This window comes from Lepidochelys kempii, chromosome 6 (assembly GCF_965140265.1).
Source record: "Lepidochelys kempii isolate rLepKem1 chromosome 6, rLepKem1.hap2, whole genome shotgun sequence".
NCBI lineage: Eukaryota > Metazoa > Chordata > Testudines > Cheloniidae > Lepidochelys > Lepidochelys kempii.
This window is the reverse complement of record NC_133261.1, coordinates 29078320-29084319: the sequence shown is the minus strand read 5'-3', so window position 1 is coordinate 29084319 and position 6000 is coordinate 29078320.

Sequence of the window (6000 nt, the reverse complement as noted above, 5' to 3'; positions counted from 1 at the left end):
GATCGGTCCTGCTTTGAGCAGGGGGTTGGACTAGGTGACCTCCTGAGGTCCCTTCCAACCCTGATATTCTATGATTCTATGAAAGCAGCATGATAAGAATCAAATAAATAGAAGTACACATAATATTCATAAAAATAACCAATATCTCCTATGTTCTTCTTAAATATGCATGGTATTTGCCTGTAGATGTGATGGTAGGGGTAAACAGACTTCACTGAGAGCTACCACTGGGCTTCACAGAGGACTAATGGGGAGGAGAAGCTCAACCCCACCATCGTGGTGGTTGCTGTAAATGTCCCCATGTGATGGGGTCTCTGGTGTGCCACAGCACCCTTACCTCCTCAGAAATTCAGTAGTGCATCAGGTGTTCCGCGACTTGAAGGCAATTTAGATGCTAGGCCTTATAGGTTCTTGCGCCCAGTGGGTTGGGTCACTCCGATGCTTCACTGAAATGAAAGGCTAATTTACGGAGGCTGTCAAGAAAGATCACAAATACCATAGGCCCAGTGGCTTAATATTTTAGAATTGTGGTTTACAATTAGGCTTAATCTGATACAAATCTGATGCTCCCCTCTGGTAGGTGTCCAAAAGAAGGCTGAAACTTCTCAGGCCTAGCAGGTCCCCTTTTTGTCCATTCTTCCAGAAAAGCAACGAGCAAGCCCCCATCCTTGCAGGCCCCACTGGCTTGGGTTCAGTGCCATAGTTCATCTAACTGGAGGCCCAGCACCCAGACAGATCCACTAAATTCTTCCTTAAACTAATACTCGTGTCCGGGCCATGCTGGCTGCCATGATTACTAAAGGTAAATGCCCCTTTCAGACCCTTATAGAGCTGCTGACTCTGTGCTCCTGACAGCCTTATTCAGGCATCTTGCTATTCAGCTTTCTAGCTGTGTGAACCCTGCACCAATCTCTGTTGCTTCCCAGGGGTTCTGGGAAAGGCTTGTTATAGTCTGCTGTTGTGGCAGCTTCTGTTTAGCTTGCTGGGCCGCTTACCAGACTCCTAAGGCTCCAGCTACTGGATCCCCAGAGAACCAGCTCCCTTCCTGGGAGAGATGCTTTCTAAAGGGTTTTTTTGGGTGGGGGGCACTTACTGTATGGGCTAGGACAGGGGACTAGGTCTGCTCTCCTGTTGACAGTTGAAGCTCCAGTGATGGAGGAAGATAAATATTGAGTCTATTGCTCAAGACCAGACCAGGGAACTCCAGGGAGAGAAACTATCTTCAGACCTCAAAAAGTATGGTTTTTAAGGTACAGTGGGATTTTATCTGTTAAAGTAATTGAATGGAAATATACAGATAAATTTTTGCCTACATGACTGTAAGCGCTTGGCTCACAGCCTCACTTAATCTAGTATGTGGAAATCATGCTGGGAGACCCATTTTGCTGCTCTCAAAATGTCTCATTTACATTTTCTCGCAGGTGAAAATCAGCCTACTTTGTTATATCTTTGTTTAGAAGGTGTCCCCTCTTAGGAACCCACCTGATTTCAACAGCTGCTCCTCTATCATGGAAGGCATGGGGGAAGGTCATTACATTTAATGAAAGTCAACTTCTAAATGCTGACTTTAAAAAAGGGTGTCAATGTAATCCACTGGAGAATCAGGCCATTGGCTCCCATAGTAAGCTTTCTGGTAGCCAAGGTGTGCATGTTCCCTATATATTTATTTTATTTATCTGGGTTTATTAAACATCCATCCAATGCTCTGGGCACTGCACAAAGACATTAATAAACAAAAGCATTCAGCAGGTAAAAAGACTGCAAGCAAAGACAAGACTATTCCCCACAGTTTATTATAGATACATAAAACAGATGTTCTGCTTGATAACCCGAATCCCAGCACCATTTCCCCTCCTACCATACCTCAGTCAGCCTCCTGATCATTCCCCATTCATCCCTCTCTCCCCCTAGTTTTATCAACATTCAATTTGCGAAAATTAGCATGGATCCAGATGTGAGTTTCCCAGAGAGTCATGCAACACAGCAAGAGTTGTTGCATTATTGGAGAAAAACAACAAATGGCAGTGGGGCAGTACAAGGCATCAGGCTTGAAGACAGCTGAGACATTATTAATCTTGTTTACCAGCAATGGAGAAAATACTTACAGGATTCTACAGTGACCATCAAATTCTACCCTATTTCAGAGTCAAGTATTAGGTAAATCTAGCCATCCCCAGAGAACTGTGGTTTGGGATCTTTCTACTTGAGAGACTGCCAATCTCCCTGTGCTTTACTGCACAGTTATGATCAGTGGAGATGCTCAAGATGGATTTCCATGGGTTCAAAAGAGAGGGACCCTTGGCTCTGAGGTTATCTCCCTCCACAGGTAAAAAACAGCCTGGTTCTATTGACCTTCATGGCACATGGCAAGGTGTATCCATTTGGGCTGATGGTGGGTTTTCATGGGGTGAGATCTGTGCTGTGGAAGGGAATTTTGTGTTCTGTTGGGGGCTGGGCACTGTTATTTAATTTTTTATTTTTGTGCTTGTAATTTGCAGCAGGGACCTTAGACAGGTGCCCCTATATAAATCCTAAGAAATAATACAGGCCTCCCTGAAATACAGATAGACCAGTAAGCCAGCTGCCCTTCAGCAGTTTTCTAGGCTGTCGAGAATATTATTGAACTTTTATCTTTCTGAGCTCTTCCGTATCCCTGTGGCAATAGCAGGTGTTCTGTTCACGTGGGGCACCAACAATAATAGCAGCCTCAAGATTAATTATAACAGTGAAGCAGATTCTTATCCTAATCTCTGCTGGAGGCAGAAGATCAATTTAAAGTCTGAGAGCAAGAGGTATGTGAGAGGTTACAGGAATTTAGCGTGCCTCAGGAAAGATTCAGGAAAGATAAAGGGGTCAAAAATAAGAGCAAACACTTCTAATAATAATTGGAAGCAGCAGCAGACACAGAAATATGGTTTGTGCTATTGTAAAGCTAGAGATGGATCAGATTTGTCAATCTCTGACCTGACTGACCCATCAATCACATTAGCTCAGGTGACAATAACCAGATTCAATAGTTTGAAAATCAAAATGCTAGTCTAAAAAGACAGTCAAGTGATTAATAAATCAGAGCCAAACTATACATATCTGGTTTGTTAATCAAGTAGTTTATAAAGAGAGTCCCAAGTCATAAGTTTATGAACAACTGACTGTAAGTGCCTCTTATAACAGTAAAAAGAAAAGGAGGACTTGTGGCACCTTAGAGACTAACCAATTTATTTGAGCATAAGCTTTCATGCATCTGATGAAGTGAGCTGTAGCTCATGAAAGCTTATGCTCAAATAAATTGGTTAGTCTCTAAGGTGCCACAAGTACTCCTTTTCTTTTTGCGAATACAGACTAACACGGCTGCTACTCTGAAACGTATCTTATAACAGTACTTGCTTCAGACAGACTAATCTTGTTAGCATCTGCTCTAAAACTTTTCTAGAGCAGGAGGGGAAATAGACTGGAAAAAAAAAAGAGTCTTGTAAATCTGACCTCACATGGAGATTTACCTTTTGTACTAGGGAAATATCTAATCTAGGATCATTCAGGAGCATGTTAGTTATCCCTGTTGATTTTGATGTTGAAATCTAATCTAGCCATGCATCTTGCATTTTTATGTCATCTCTCCAGTAAGGCTCTTGAAGTCTGGCCCAGATTGGGTTGCACTATTTATCTGATTCCAGGATCACCCTTGCTTTCTAGCTATCCACTACCCCATATATTTCTCTGAAAAAGTATCATTCAGCAATTATCGTAATATTTTCCCTCTTGCTGTGTGGGCAGGTGCACAATCTACTCCAATGCCATGAATTAGTTAACAGGGTGGCCTGCTAGGGAGAATGAATGGCCAGCAAACCCTTTGATCCACCTGTTAACATCAGAGCCCTGCTGGCACCATTCTGCGGTACTTGTCATCTCCGATTGTTATAAGAAATGAAAACAGACCAATTGTATTTCATTTACTATCACTGGTCATCAGAAGAGAAACAAGAAAAAAAGGACTGATCCTGCTACTGTTAAAATTAATGGCAATGCTCCCTTTGATTTTGGAGGGAGCAGGGTTGAGCTCTATGTTTGTGCAAACCATGCTGGAAGAACCAATCTAACCCTCAAACCAGAAGTCACTAGCTTAAGCCCTAGCACACATGGGATTTGAAGACTGTGCTAGCCAGGGCACAGAGCAGGGAGAGAACACAAAAAACAAGAAGCACCTGCTGCCCATTAAATCTCATTGAAGATACATAACAAGATACCTGTTTGGAATTCAGGAGAAGGAAAAAGGGTTTGGGGAGAGGAAGTTGAAATGGAGTCCTGTTGAGATTCATGGAGCAGAGGTTAGGATTTAGTAGGGTTTGTAGGAAGGGGACATGATAAAATAATGAGAGGACATGATCAAAGTATATAAAATAATGAATGGTACAGAGAAATTAGATCATGAATCAAAAAGAAAAGGAGTACTTGTGGCACCTTAGAGACTAACCAATTTATTTGAGCATCCGATGAATGTGAGCTGTAGCTCACGAAAGCTTATGCTCAAATAAATTGGTTAGTCTCTAAGGTGCCACAAGTACTCCTTTTCTTTTTGCGAATACAGACTAACACGGCTGCTACTCTGAAAATAGATCATGAATGTCGGTTCTGCCAGTTTCGTAACACAAGAACGAGGGGCCAGTCGATGAAATTAGAGGGTGACAAATTCAAAATTGATAAAAGGAAATACTGGTTCATATGCCCTGTAATTTGACTGTGGAACTCATTGCCCTAAGAAATCACTGAGGCCAAGAACTTAGCAAGATTTAAAAAAGGGATTGGACATTTATATGGATAGGAAGAGTATCCAGAATTAGAACTGTTTATGCTAACACAAGAGGTATTGAGTCATTAGAGATCAGCTGAGACCTAATGTGATTGCCCCACAGCTGCCTACTGCAGGGCTCTTATAACTTTCTCTGAAGCATCTGGTGCTGACCACTGTCTGAGACAGGCTACTGGACTCGATAGACGTTGGATCTGATCCAGTCTGGCAATTCCTACATAAAACAGAACTCAGACTTTTCTGTAGGGGCGTATCAGAACCATCTCAGACTTCTGAACCTTTTTGTGGTTAGGCCATCGTAATAAATTCATAAGCAAGTAATGCTATCCTAGATGGTGAAGGCCACTCTGGACCATTGCTGTGATTCAACCAGAATAACCCTTAGATTACTTGCACACTCCATGTTGTCCAGGACTGCTCTATTGAAAACCTGGAGCTCTGGGTAATGGCTACATTGCCCAGGCCTGTCAGTTATAGCACAATATTTTCTAAGTTGAACCCAAGCCAACACAAACGTGTCACTCAGGTACCATTACAGGTACACTACCTACACTCGTGGGACCCTGGAAAAATAGATGAGATGTAGCAGTGAAGTTTAAACCAGACCTTAAAATTATGTCATCCCCCAACTCAAAGAGCGAGTGTAAAAAGAAAACAAAACCAGGAACTGCCCTGTGGTACCATTTATGTGAGCACACAAGTTGGAAGAAGAGTTATTAATAATGGAACACTCAAGAAAAATGGCCTGTGGTTGCCAGAGAAAGCCCAGTCATAATTTGTCATCTCAAAGGGAAACACACACCAAGAGAGAGACGCACACAGTGTAGACAGTATAGCAATCTTTATTATCAAAACACAAGTTGCTATGGGATTCTGTTGCTTTTCATGATTGCACGTTGCCATGTATGCTGTCTTCACGATGCTGCATTTATGCTGTGCAGTATGACAAGAGAATCTCTGCAAAGCTGAATTCCCTATATTTGTCAGTTACTGTGTGGCTTGCTAAATAAGGCTCCAGTTTTCATCAGCATTCGGTTGGTGAAAATTTTCCGCTACCTCTTGCCGCAAGAGGCCTCTCTCTGTCTCGAGAGGCTTCCAGGGGGTTGTTTGTGGGATTTTTTCTAACTTCCCCAGAGAACAGCTCTAGCAACCTTGCAATTAAAGCCCTAGTTAGCAATATCATTGTTTTCCAAAAT